General features: G+C 33.4%; 1 long non-coding RNA gene across 1 annotated transcript; it reads left to right on the plus strand.

Annotated features, from left to right (window-relative positions):
• The first annotated feature begins 13,216 nt into the window (after nt 1–13,216).
• On the plus strand, nt 13,217–13,626 carry LOC135137568 (uncharacterized). Its single transcript, XR_010281865.1, has 2 exons — nt 13,217–13,294; nt 13,347–13,626. It is a non-coding gene; the product is annotated as an uncharacterized LOC135137568 (long non-coding RNA).
• The last annotated feature ends 636 nt before the right edge of the window (nt 13,627–14,262 follow it).

Genomic DNA, 14,262 nt, shown 5'->3' on the forward strand with positions numbered 1-14,262 from the left:
TACTGATAAAAGAACCTACAGAGGAAAAAAAGTCTTGCTCTTTAAAAATGGGATCAATTGCTGGTATCATATTCCTCCTTAATCCACTATTAAATCGTTGACAGACTGAGATTATCTATTGCAAGGCTACCGTTCTCATTTAAGCTTGAATTTTGGTACCTATATAAACCGTCCACTCTGCTGTAATTGTCAGTTTGAAATCTCAATTCTCCCAAGATTCAACAAATACTTAATTGTTACTAAATTTTTAATAAATTAGAAAAGTACTATTTTCAACTATGTATTATACAGTTCTGTTTACGCTTGCGGCTTTTGTTGCATATTCTTCTCAAACAGGTATTTACATATAGTTATAACTGATTTCCAGCAATTATGATATTGTCTACAGTTCCGAACTGTCCAGCCCGAGACGGTGCACAACCGACTTACATTCCACACGATGATTGTACGAAATTTTACGAATGTTCTAATGGGGAACCGTATTTGTTTGACTGCCCAGCTGGATTACATTTTAATCCTGATAAAAATGTTTGTGATTGGCCCCAGGATGCAGGATGTAGAAGAGCAACAGAATAATTTTTTTTTTAATTTATGTTACTAATATTTCTTCATTTATGGAAATTGTCAAAAAAAATTTACATAAATAATAACAATGATGTACTCTAAAACTTGTTTTAAATTCCAATCTTTATCCACTTGTCTAATCATAAAAATTTTTTACGAATCTTATTATTATTAATATTATTATTATTATTATTGGTATCTAAGTTGGTCAACAGGCTTTTGCCCAATTACTGACCAACATAATGCACGTGATCTTAATATAATATATACATATATCAGCGGCTGTCCATCACCACTGTCCCATTTAGGTTATATTTATACATATTAATTAAGATTAAATTCATGGTGCTGCCAAACTTCGAAGATCTGGTCTTCTTAACGCAAAAATGTCTGCATCTAATTTCTGTGTTAAGTAGGCACTAACTATTTGATGAACTGGTGACATTGCTAACGCATTTGTTCTAGCTGTCTCTAGATGGAATAAGTTATATGACCGATAATTGAAAGATGGAATCCGTAGGGATATCTTAGATAGCAAATATGGACAGTCGACTTCATAATTCAGAATTTGTGACAAAAATTTAATAGAAAAATATTTACTTCTCTTAGCTAATGATGGCAGTTGTACATATTGCAATAAATTCTCATGAGGAGCGCCTCTAATAGGATATTCACCGGTGCATCTAAAAATAAAGGTTTTACACAAACGACGTTGAACTTTTTCAAGTGACCATGCATGTGTATAATAAATTGGCGACCACACCAAGCATGCATATTCAAGTTTCGATCTTACAAAGCTTTTATACAAAATTAACAGCGCCTGTTGATCTTTAAATTGAGTAGTACTACGAATAATAAATCCTAGACTCTTATAGGCTGATGAAACAATCGCTTCGACATGGTTACGGAACGTAAGCTTGTTATCGAAAATAATACCCATATCTTTTACAGTTTCAGACCTTTTAACTATGGTTCCACCAATCACATAATTAAATTGAAGATATTCAGTTTTTCGTGTATAACTGACAATTCTGCATTTGTCATAATTTAACTGCATATTACAGTCCCATAAACCCGTTTCAATCATTTGAATATTACGTTGTAGATTGTTGCAATCTTCTAATGTGAGCACATGCCGATATATTTTCAAATCATCAGCATATAACAGATACCGGACATTCAATTTCTTTGTCAAGCCATCTATATATATTGCAAAAAAAAGTGGACCCAACACCGAGCCTTGTGGGACTCCTGATGTCTGCTTAAAGAAGAACGACTTATAACCCCGATATTGCACAAACTGATGTCTATCCCACAGGTAGGACTTAACTAAAGTTAGAAGATCTAATGAGAATCCAAAACACTCCATTTTGTAAATCAAAATCTGATGATTCACTCGATCAAAAGCTTTTGACATGTCCATATAGACAACATCTACCTGAATTTGACGGTCAATATTTTCACACAAAAATTGAGTAACAGAAGCAAGGTTTGTAACAGTCGACCGTTTTTCAGTAAAACCGTGCTGATACGGAGAAATCGGGTTCATGACATGTTTATAAGTTCTGTCATACAGGATGAATTCAAACACTTTGCTAAAGTTATTAATGATAGAGATCGGCCGGTAATTTTTGATTTCAGACTGATCGCCATTTTTGAATATGGGACTTATTTTCGTAACTCTCCACTGCATAGGAAAAACACATGTTTTTAGTATAAGATTAAAAATTATTTCAAGCGCAGTTACAAACGAGGCTTTGCAGTCATGAATTAAGAAGGCTGGGATTAAATCAGGACCCGTAGTTTGTTTAGGCTTCAGTTTACTTAAGGCTTTGCAGATTTCAGCATCTGTCACCATATAATTTGCAAAAAGAGTATTGGTATTGATCTGTACATTACTTGGAGGTGAAGACGTGGATGACACTGCAAATGAACTACTGAAATACTGAGCAAATGCATTTACTACTTCTTGAGGTTTTGAAATGATGTTTTCATTATAGTTCATGACATTTGGGATGGATGCAGTATTTTTTAAGTTGCGCACATACGACCAAAAACTTTTGGGGTTAGACTTGATGTCGCTGCTGATTTTAATGATATAATTATTATCATAAGCTACTTTAATTTCATGCTTAACCTGAGTTCTAAGAGCCTTAAGTTGCTCATAATCTTCAACCCGACCGTATTTTTTCGATCTTATCCATATTTTATGCTTGTATTTAATAAGATGTATAATTCGTGATGTATACCAAACAGGATAGTTTCCTTTAGAACGAGATTTCAGTGGAATATGCCTATCAAGAATGCCATAGAGCTTGTTATAAAAAGAGTCAACAGCCCCATTTACATCGGAGTTGGTACTGAGAAACGACCATTCTACAGAATACAGTTCGGTATATAGAGCCATATAATTCGCTTTTTTAAAGTTGTACTCCCGAAGATGGGATATAGAAAAGTTATTATTGTACGACACCCTATTAAGTACTGTTGATATTTCCAGTGCCGGATGGTGAGTGTCTTCATGCAATATTACTTCAGATGCTTTTATTACTTGACATTTTACATTGCTGAGCAGTAGGTCAAGAATTCTATCATTCATATTCAATACTGTATTATATTGTGTGAGATTAAAGAAGTTTGATAAAGAAATGTAACTACTATACATTGAAGAATTAACAAACTGATGTAAGTTTTGTTGAGACCAATTCACATATTCTGGAATATTAAAGTCTCCCAGTATCATTATAGATGAGCCATATAGTTCTTGAACAGACATTAAAAAGTCAAAAAACGTATCGTAATCACCGGTATTAGTAGATGGTGGAATATACACTAAACAGATAAGAAAATGCCTATATCTAACAGAAATTTTTACTAACAGTATATCAATATGTGTAATGTTTTCATCCCTATGGTACATATCACAAATGTTTAACTTAACAGCATCAAAATTTTTTCTAATTGCAAGTAATACCCCTCCGCCTCTCTTAGTTAAACGGGAAGAATGGTTACGGTCGAATCTGAAAACATTATAGCTATCGCCATTAAATATTTCTCCATCTGCTACGCTTTCATTTAGCCATGTCTCCGTAAATGCAATGATATCATAACAAAATGTATGAGAGTATAATAAGATATTGCTCAACTTAGTATTTAGGCCTCTCACATTTTGATAATAACACATTAAATTGAGATCAGAATTATTTTTATGAGATTGACTAATTGATGAGTTTAAGGTCTCACTAGAAGCAGTCTTAGAGACAGTGGTAAAAGTTAGTTGCTACGACTACGACGAAAACATCAGCTTTTAGTTTTTTAATTAAGTTTTTGTAGAATATAAAATGCTCATAGTCCCAGCAGGCATGGGAAATTTCTGCAATACCCAGATTATCTCTTGCTTGAATGGTAGAGCAGTTAATGCATTGTAGTTGTTCTTCTGTAGCTTTGCAATCTTTTAATTCATGCACAGCAGAGCATCTCGGACAGGAGACATTTTTCTTGCAGTTCCTAACAGAATGATTGAAGCCGTTACACCTATAGCACCGGATGACATCCACAGCGTCACAAATGTTACAGCTATCCAAACCAATTAAACAATGACCAAAATTTAACGCATTTTTGTAGGATGAAATGTCAACTTGCAAAATTACCTGAAAGGTTTTCTGGCGATTTTTTATTGGTGCATATTTCAGAAGAGTGCACTGAGTAGTTTCAGAAAAGATATGTTTATTCTGTTTTAACAAAAAAGGAACAATCATCTCTTCACCTATATCATCAGAGATGCCCGAAATACGAATACGAGGTAAAGGCGTCTTAACATCATGAATGTCATATTTTTCATGAAGTTTTTTATTTTGTACAAGCTTTTTTAGTTCATCAGGATTTCGACAATTTAAGAGCACTCCACCGTTTCTAATAGACTTCACTCTTGCAATCCCAAGTTCATTAGTGTTTTCCGGATTAAAAGTTGTAATAAGGTCGGATTTCGTTTGTGTGGTTGTTTGACCAGCATTTTTTGGTTTCACTACCAGAGCAGAAGTACTTTTAAGTGTAGCAGCATATGATACCGCAGGTTCTTTAGGAATTTGAGCATCACGATTGGGATATTGTTGGATTACTGTCCTAATTTCTTCACGTAATAAGTAATTTTCGTGCTTTAAATCAGCAACTTGCTCGTTAAGTTTATTAAAACTCTCGGAAACTACGCGGGAAAATTCTGTAAATACTTCTTTTAAAAAGTCTGGAAGTTTTTGTAATGCCTCACTATCAATCAATGATGGGCATGAAACATCACCCGGATTTTTAAGAGAAAAGGGGCTACAGAAACCACAACCCCATGTTTGTAACAAGCCTGTTTCTTTCAAAGATGCTACCGCTAATTTATTTAAGTTAACGCATGCTAGGTGATAATTTGCCCCACATTCTTTGCGACAATTAATGTAGTCATCTGCCCTGCCTATAGTCTTATTGCATTTTCTGCATTTAATTGCCATATTTAAGAGCAAAAGAAATCCCCCTGACGGGGGAAGTCAGTAAACGATATCGGATGACACTAATAAGAACTTGAATAAGAAAAACTTAAAATAAATTAACCTTACACACTCCAGTTGTTAGAATAGAGAGCAAAAAAGACACTCATCTACCAATCTTATCAGTTGAATAGAAAGTATCCAAAGGAGGAAAACTAGTAAAAATTTGCAACCCTGTGCAAATTAACCACCCAATTCACCACCTAAGCACAAGCGCACACTACACCATTCCTTCAGAATTCTGTCCAATCTGTTCGTACATCTTCGACAAAAACCAATTATTAATCTCGAATCTCACTTCCAACACCAGTGTTATGTTGGCCAGTAATTAAAAATCGGAGTGGGTAAAACTCAAAAATTTATTTCTCAGCAGTACTAATTTACACGACTAATTATAGAGCGATTATGTACAGAACAATTCCGACTCGACTGAAGTGGATTTGACTAGACTACTTCTCTCATTACTGGAGTCCAATGGCCGGGTTTCGAAAGTCGTCCCTATTTAAATCACTATGTGTTCCTCTGGATGGTTCCCGTAGGCCGCTTTGTGGTTTTTCTGGAGCTCGCCATCGAGAGTTCCGGCAACCAGCTCCAGGATTTTCTTTATGCGAACGCTGCCCGGCGGCCGTCACCAACGATCAGGCACCCATCGTCGCAGTACATACTAGAAACCGCTGGAGAAAACCCACACGCGTCGTACCGGGGTTATATAAAGACACCATAAAGAATATCCTGACATTACATGGTGAAGACATGTGTAATGGAAGTGCAAAATAATTAAACACAAATGTAGCTTTAGAAGAATTTTAGGTTTATTTAGTGAATAAATGGTGATTTTAATGCGAAAAGGATGTCCCAATATTGCCATTATTTTTTTGATTCGATTAGCACACAATAACAAACAACTGCTTGGTCCATACAGACGAAATTTGCAGCAGCAAAACTTTCACAATTGGATCTTACACGTTTCTCTTATGCAAAGCGTTTACGTTCAAATTAAAATCTATAGAATAATAAATACAAAATTTTGAAAATACTATTTATCTACGAAATCTAGACACACGATTTGTTGTAGATTATTTCTCACCGAGAGTAGCCGGTAAAGCGGCATTATCCAGAAAACTATAACAGAAATTATATTTTCCAACATAAACAAGTTTATTGTTTTCATGTCGAATGATATGAAGAATAATAACACAGAGAGTTTAAATAAACTTTCGGTTTTATACATAGAAACGAAATTAACATTTCATTGATTTTATTTCACTGTTGTCAGTCGTATGACAAGAAATTTATCAGGGATTTACCACAATGATTTATGTACATCATAGACCTAAATACAAAATTTAGGTTAATGTGCTAAGGTTAATACAATAAGAGAACTGCCATAAATTTAAAATCAAATACAGTAAATAATAATCTAGTAGATATATATATTGGTCCAAAGATTAAAGGGTATTATAAATGAGATGTTTCTAATCTTGTATTTTCGTGAATTACTGCTCTATTTCTTAAGTACCTAACAAATTTATAACGCAGATAATTTAAGATAGTATATACAGTTGCGGTTAGAAAAACTTGGACGTCATTTTGAAATTGCAATAAGGGTTCCTATGATTATGGAATTAATGAATACAATTTTATAAATTTTAATTAAAAAGGGAAAGGCTGTCATTTTGAATATTTTGATATAGTCTATGCCTTAGTGCCACTTTGACGTTTGATATTTTGACGTTGCAGCCCTGTAATGTCGAAAATGAAAAAACTAAAAAAATAAGATTACATTACTAAAGATGTTTTACACATTTTACGCAAGTTGTACAACAGTCTATTTTGAACATATTATTTATTAAAATTTGGTTTAATTAAAAAAACAATAATCTTATTACAAAACTACCTAATTCATCACACTATTTTCAGCCGAATATTATTTTTTCTTAAATTAGTGAATACAGCCTGACTGGGGTTTATTGTGACAGATTTTGAGGGGTGATAGTTTGCAATATTTTGAGTACAAAACCTTAATAACATTTGCAGCTCAGACTTATTAAACAGTTATAGAATACACAAATTTCGTAACCCAATAGAAACCATGAAAATGAATGCAATAATAAAATAATACTCCTGTTTGACAATTTGTTAAAGTATCTGTCAACAAGTTCTAATAAATTTAACATGGATCTCAATGGGTATTCAATTAGAGAATTAGCAGAGAACAGTTATTTTATCCATACCACGTTCAGCGTGTACAAGCTCTATCTCCCGCTGATTATTATTAACTCTATTTTGCATTTTGTAGTTGGTTTCTACGATAGATAGTACAAAATCCCAACTTTCCTTGTATTATTTTGGCATCAGACAAGACAGGATTTACGCTTCGAGGAATTTTTAATTATCACAACGTTCAGGTTTGGGCAGATAAAAATCCGCAAGCCGTAAGACACGCCCGTTTTCAGCAGGAGTTTTCAATTAATCTGTGGGCCTGTATTGTAAACAATTATCTTATAAGACCTTTTGAAGTACCCCCGCGGTTAACGCATGCCGTTTATTGGCGATTTTTAAGAAGAAATTTGCAGGAATTGTGGGAAAGTATGTGGTTTCTACATGATATTGCGCTATCCTCATTTTAACCGTATGGTGAGGCAGTTTTTAAATTTTCACTTCCCTGAAAGATGGATCGGGCGAGGTAGGGCTCAGCATTGACCAGCTCGATCTCCCGATTTGAATCCACTAGATTTTTTCTTTTGGGGCCACATGAAGTCGTTGGTTTATGCAGAAGAGATCAGAACAGAAGATCATCTTAGACAACGAATCCATGAAAACACCAATATCATTCCTGGGGACCTAGAAATGCTACAACCAGTGCAGGAGCAATGAATCCGTCGTGCCAATGCTTGTGTCAGTATGAATGATACTCATTTTGAGCATCTGCTGTAATAAAGTGTTTAAAAGTAAATAAAATTGCTAACAGTAGGTAGTATTTAGTTTTCTCTTTTTGCTAAAATTTATTATTACATAATGCAGTGGTTCTCAAAGGATGGAAACACAGAAAGCTCTGACTTAACCATACCTTTTAAAATCTAGCACAATAAACCCCAGTCACCCTGTAAAAGGAAATATTTGACAAAACCTTTTAAAATAACACAGTATATTGGATAATCTCACAGTTAATCATTTAAAGTGCATGCACTTTCCAGATACTGTTACACAGATTTCTCCAATCACATTTCTCAAATGATTTCAACAAATCAACACAGTTTTATTAGTGGACGTTTAACCGAGACAAATCTTATCTTCAAGAATGGTGAAAATAGAACAAACTATTCTGTAACTTGTTGAAAACGATCCCTCTTTTAAAGATTTTCGCAAAGGAGGGTGTTCAAATTTTCATAACATGCATCTCTGGGCCGAGGGTCAACCCCCATGCGATTTATGAAGCAGTTTTCAAAATCGCTTCTTCTCATTTAATGTTTGGACCGGGATTATCGGAACATATCTAGAGAGGCTATTTATTTTACCCCATAGATTGAAAGGACAGGCTTATTTGAATTTTTTAAATGTCATTTCCTTGCTCTTTTAGAAGATATTCCTACAGCTACGACAGCGCATGTGGTTCATACACAATGGTGCTCCTACTCACTTCACAAGGAATGTCAGAAATTTATTAGACGCTTCACACGTACATTATTGAATTGGACGACGCGGACCAAGTAGGTGTCCTCCTCGTTCGCCAGATTTAAATGTATACTTGCGATTATTGCTTGTGGGGTTGTATGCTTTTCAATTAGTTATACTTTTGTTTGTTGACTTTTATATCGATTGGTATTATTGCTTGTCCTTCTATCATTGACAACGCAGTGGATAAAGATTGGAATTTGAAAATAAGTTTTAGAGTACTTCATTGTTACTATTTATACAAAAAAAGACAATTTCCATAAATGAATAAACATCAGCAATACAAATTAAAAAAAAAATTATTCTGTTCTTCCTTTACATCCTGCATCCCCGGGCCAATCACAAACGTTGAGATGAGGATTAAAATGTAATCCAGCTGGGCAGTCAAACAAAAACGGTTCCCCATTAGAACATTCGTAAAATTTGGTGCAATCATCGTGTGGAATGTAAGTTGGTTGTGCACCATCTCGGGCTGGACAGTGCGGAACTGTTGAAAATATCATAATTGGTGGAAATCAGTTAAAAATATATGTAAATACCTGTTTGAGAAGAATATGCAACAAAAGTCGCAAGCGTGAATAGAACAGTATAATACATAGTTGAAAATAGTATTTTCTAATTTATTAAAAATTTAGAAACGATTAAGTATTTGTTAAATCTTGGGAGAATTCAGATTTCAAACTGATCAACTGCAGCAGCGTAGACGGTTTATATAGGGACTAAAATCAAGCCTAAGTGAGAACACTAGCCTTCGAATAGATAAAAATCTCAACCTGTCAACGGTTTAGTAGTGGATTAAGGAGGAATATAATGTAAGCAACTGATCTCATTTTTAAAGAGCAAGACATTTTTTCCTTTGTAGGTTTTAACATCCCGAGCTACCCGAAGGTCATTCTTTTGAATTAGTTATAGTCTTGTTTGTAGTCTTTAATAAGTAATTATTTTTTAAATTTTTGTTACATTTTCTTTATTTGTTAAGTAAAGAAAGTTGGGCAATAAATACTATTGCTATTAAGGAAATAACAGTGTTTTTGTAGGTTTATTTGTTACTTATTATTTTATAATAATTATATATTATTGATAAAAATATGTTGGGAGTAATTCTGGGTGTTTTACCAAAAATCATCTCATAGATACTGATTTAGGAATTTCTAATTACATACCTTAACTTAATTTTATTCAAATAAAATCCTAAGAAAATTGTAACTTAACAAATCTTGTGAATCACTAGCCAGTATGTAGTCCACCAAAATCTTTGAAAGTGCATAGTCCCGTCGTAACGCCGTAATATTTAAAACACTGGAAATCATTATTTTAGTTCGTTACCTAGCCGAGAAATTAGGGTAATCAGTCCTACCATCAAAACTGAAAATACAATTCTAATTGGGACATTAAATTTTAAAGTAAAGTAACAAAATATGTTGCATCTTTGAAATTTTGAAACTAGAAATCTCACCGTCACAGCACTAAGATGTAATTCTATTGCAGGTAGATACCTATAGTACAATGATAAATTCTTTGCTATTTTTTTTCCAAAGCGAGTAGTTTATTATCACTACAATTAAAATTAATAGAGGTTTTTAAACAGTGGCATCCAATTTAAAAAAATGGTGTTTATGAACACTATTAATGAAAAAATAATGTAATTTTATAAAAGTAAATTTGGCAACACTTCTTTATTGGTCATGATGGTGACTAAAATCTACCTTTTATTTTTTTAGGACAATACCCACACCCATAACAACCAGTTGTCTTTAATATCGTTGCGGATTATTATTAGTAGGACAGACTGTTATTTTTCATTAGTAAATGAACCAAAAAAACATTTTCATTTAATTTTAAAAACAAAAGTCCATCAAAGCATAACCAACTAAACACTAGAAAAGATATTCAAAAATTCCTCCTTTGTGCATGTAAGTAAGCTCGTAATGTTTCCAAATTTTGATCATTTTTTGTAAAAGTTGCTCATCAGTCCACAAAATTTTAGAGATAATTCATAATCTTCGCAGAACAAAGGTTGTACCCTGATGTAATGATACCATTGAAGCCTCTTACTTCTGTAATTTTTATTTATTGTGCGTGGATAGTGGATACACTCCCCACTCTACAAATATCCCGATCATATTTTGTCCGATCGTCAGGCATAAGACGTAAGACATCCTCCTCTAACTGTGGAGTGTGTGTGGACCCTAAACGACCACGATCATGGAAAATACATTGGATTCTAATAGGAAGCAAGTTGATTGTTAACTGCGTGGCAGAGAGTTAATCCGCCAATTTCCAGATACCCGGTATAGGTGCCAAAATTCAAACGATAAACTTCTCACAATCATTTCGCATGAAAACAGGTAATGTCTGCAAACGATTTAATGCAGGATTATCTACGGAAACAACGCGAATGTGTAACCCCGTTTGCACAAGCTGCAAGTTGTGTTATAATTTAGGTTACCTTTCTTGATCATTTTTTGTTTATTTATTATTTAAATGATTGTCAGTGTCAAAACGGTTGCTAGGATACCGTATTTATTGTTGCAGTGTGTTACCATTTGAGGTGAACATAGACGGTTTGTGAGTATATAGGTGGGAAAGTTGCAAATTCGACTTGAGTTTTCGAAAAAATGCTTTATAAAGAAGTTGTTCCGTTTCACGAGATCCATTACTGAAAAAAATTAATGTACTTATTTCTGAGACACCCTGCATAACCGAATATTACTAAATTATACACACCAAAATATGTATTGATGACGTTGTTTTGAAAAAATTAAATTTATGTTTGAAATTAAAACTCAAAACCTGATACACGGCAAGTTAACTGACAATTTAGTTTTCTTCCCTTCAGGCTTCAGTCTGTGAAGGACTTAAGTAGATCTTTGTCTGACTCAGCACAACACACACAAAAGTAACTGTAGAAGAATTCTCTATTCATTCAGTGGATAAATACTGCTTTCAGTGCTACAAAAAGATGTCATAACATTGCCAATATTTTTTGATTCGATAAACATGAAATAATGAACAATACTTGGTCCATGTACCCACATTTATGCAAAGTTTCTTATGTTCAAATCAGAATCTATAAAGTGATTATAAAAATACAAATTATCAAGCGAATGTAATACGAAAATGTTCATTAAATACTTTTTTCAGTTACATATATCTAAAATAATTAAAATGTTCTCAAGGGCTTTTCAGTTTTTAATTTTTATCTTATTGATAAATCCTGTGCACTTATTATTATTAACTATTACACAAATACAAAATTACAAAGTCATAACTGATGTTATACTTTACAACATGGGGAAATTCTTTGCATTCGTGTTAAGTAGATGATATTATCAGTATTACGGGAAGCATAAACGTTTTAGTTTTAGGTATAAATCAGTGCTAAAAAGGAAGACATTTTCAAAATTAATACTTCATTGATTTTGTTTCAAATGTGATTATAAAAAATGTGTCAGGAATTTATCATAAAGATTTAGATTGTTACAGATCCTAAATACGAAATTGAGGTTAACGTGCCAATGTCAACACAATAAGGAAATTGCTACAAGTATGAAATCAAATACAGTAAATAATAATAGGATTTTTTTGAAGATTAAGAGATTTTAAAAATGAGGTGATTCTAATCTTGAATTCTCGTGAACTGTTATTCTGTTTAATTTAAGTAGTAACTTTATAGTGCAGATAATTTCCGAAAGTATATAAGTATATTTATATATAGCATATTATATATCTTTGAAGATACTGGTTTCTAAAATATAATTTGAAAAAACTATAACCTTAACCTAAACCTAAGCCTAAACAAAAATTTTTGTCTCTCCGTGTTTCATATTTTGGAGAATTTTGTGGCTATGTATCAAAAATTTGAACCACGTCACAAAATAAAAATATTTTGTGTAATCTCTCACACAATCATTTAAAGCGGATGTCCTTCCCAGATTATTAATCTAAAGATTGTAATTGAAAGTAATCTGCTAAAATTTAGTCAGTAAACATTTTCTATGTATATGCAATGTTTGATAATCTATTATTGATAAAAACTGCCACATGCATAAATATGTGAGAAATAATCAATGTGTTAAATGCAAATAATTCAATAGAACTTAAATACGCGATGTTCTAAAACATTTCGTTCTATTTCGTCATATTTGATGTCTCATTAACAAAATATATCTCACTAGAGTTAAATAATACATCCAAGAGAGCGGACATCCTGATAAAAAGCTACAAAGGAAAAAATGTGTTGCTTTTTAAAAATGGGATCAATTCCTTAATCCACTACTAAATCGGTGACAGGCTAAGATTATCTACTCGAAGGCTCACGTTCTCATTTCAGCTTGAATTCTAGTGCCTATATAAAGCGTCTACTCTGCTGCAGTTGATCAGTTTGAAATCTGAATTCTCCCAAGATTCAACAAATACATAATTGTTTCTAAATTTTTTATAAATTAGAAAAATACTATTTTCAACTATGTATTATACAGTTCTATTCACGCTTGCGGCTTTTGTTGCATATTCTTCTCAAACAGGTATTTACATATATTTTTAACTAATTTCCAACAATTATGATATTTTCAACAGTTCCGAACTGTCCAGCCCGAGACGGTGCACAACCAACTTACATTCCACACGATGATTGTACGAAATTTTACGAATGTTCTAATGGGGAACCGTATTTGTTTGACTGCCCAGCTGGATTACATTTTAATCCTCATCTCAATGTTTGTGATTGGCCCTATCGTGCAGGATGTAGAGGAGCAACAGAATAATTTTTTTTTTAATTTATATTACTAATATTTCTTTATTTATGGAAATTGTCAAAACAAATTTACATAAATAGTAACAATAAGGAATTCTAAAACTTTTTTGAAATCCCGATTTTTATCCACTGCGCAGATAACCCACTTGTCAATGACTAAATGACGAGCAATCAACCCAACCGATATCGGTAAGCATAAAAACTTTTTGCGTCAGCCGGAGGTACAAAGAATATGTAACCTACTTACAGGATTTCAAATAAATGCTACTGCATTGTTACCTCACGAAGTGGGTTTCAACCCGAGCCCAATAAAAACTACGTTTACGACAAATTATATTATTAAAGGTATTACATACGATAAGCCAATCACTGTTAAAATGCGGAAGGGCACCTCTTCTCTCCCCAGCGTAGGCGGCGGAGGCTCCTGATTCTTCCTTCGGTTCTCAGGTTCCGTCTCTTCCCGAAAATCTTCCTTGAAAAGCCCCTGAACTTGATTCTCTTCCTTCCGAGCTCCTCACTCGCTCCTGCCCCGCTATGTCCTCCGTTCTTGTCTCTCTTTTTCTCCCCGTTTTTTCCCATAGCTCCCACCAACACTACGCGTGATAGATGCGCCACCACTTCGAATGCAAATCAATTCAAAATTAAATAAAAATCCGTTACACACCCCCCTATGATAACAAAAAAAATTTAAATGAAACATAATTAAAATTTTTCCATAAGATGTATCCCACCTAAGAA

This window comes from Zophobas morio, unplaced genomic scaffold (genome assembly GCF_036711695.1).
Source record: "Zophobas morio isolate AGI-343-1 ecotype UQ-CSIRO unplaced genomic scaffold, CSIRO_AGI_Zmor_V1 ptg000029l, whole genome shotgun sequence".
NCBI lineage: Eukaryota > Metazoa > Arthropoda > Insecta > Coleoptera > Tenebrionidae > Zophobas > Zophobas morio.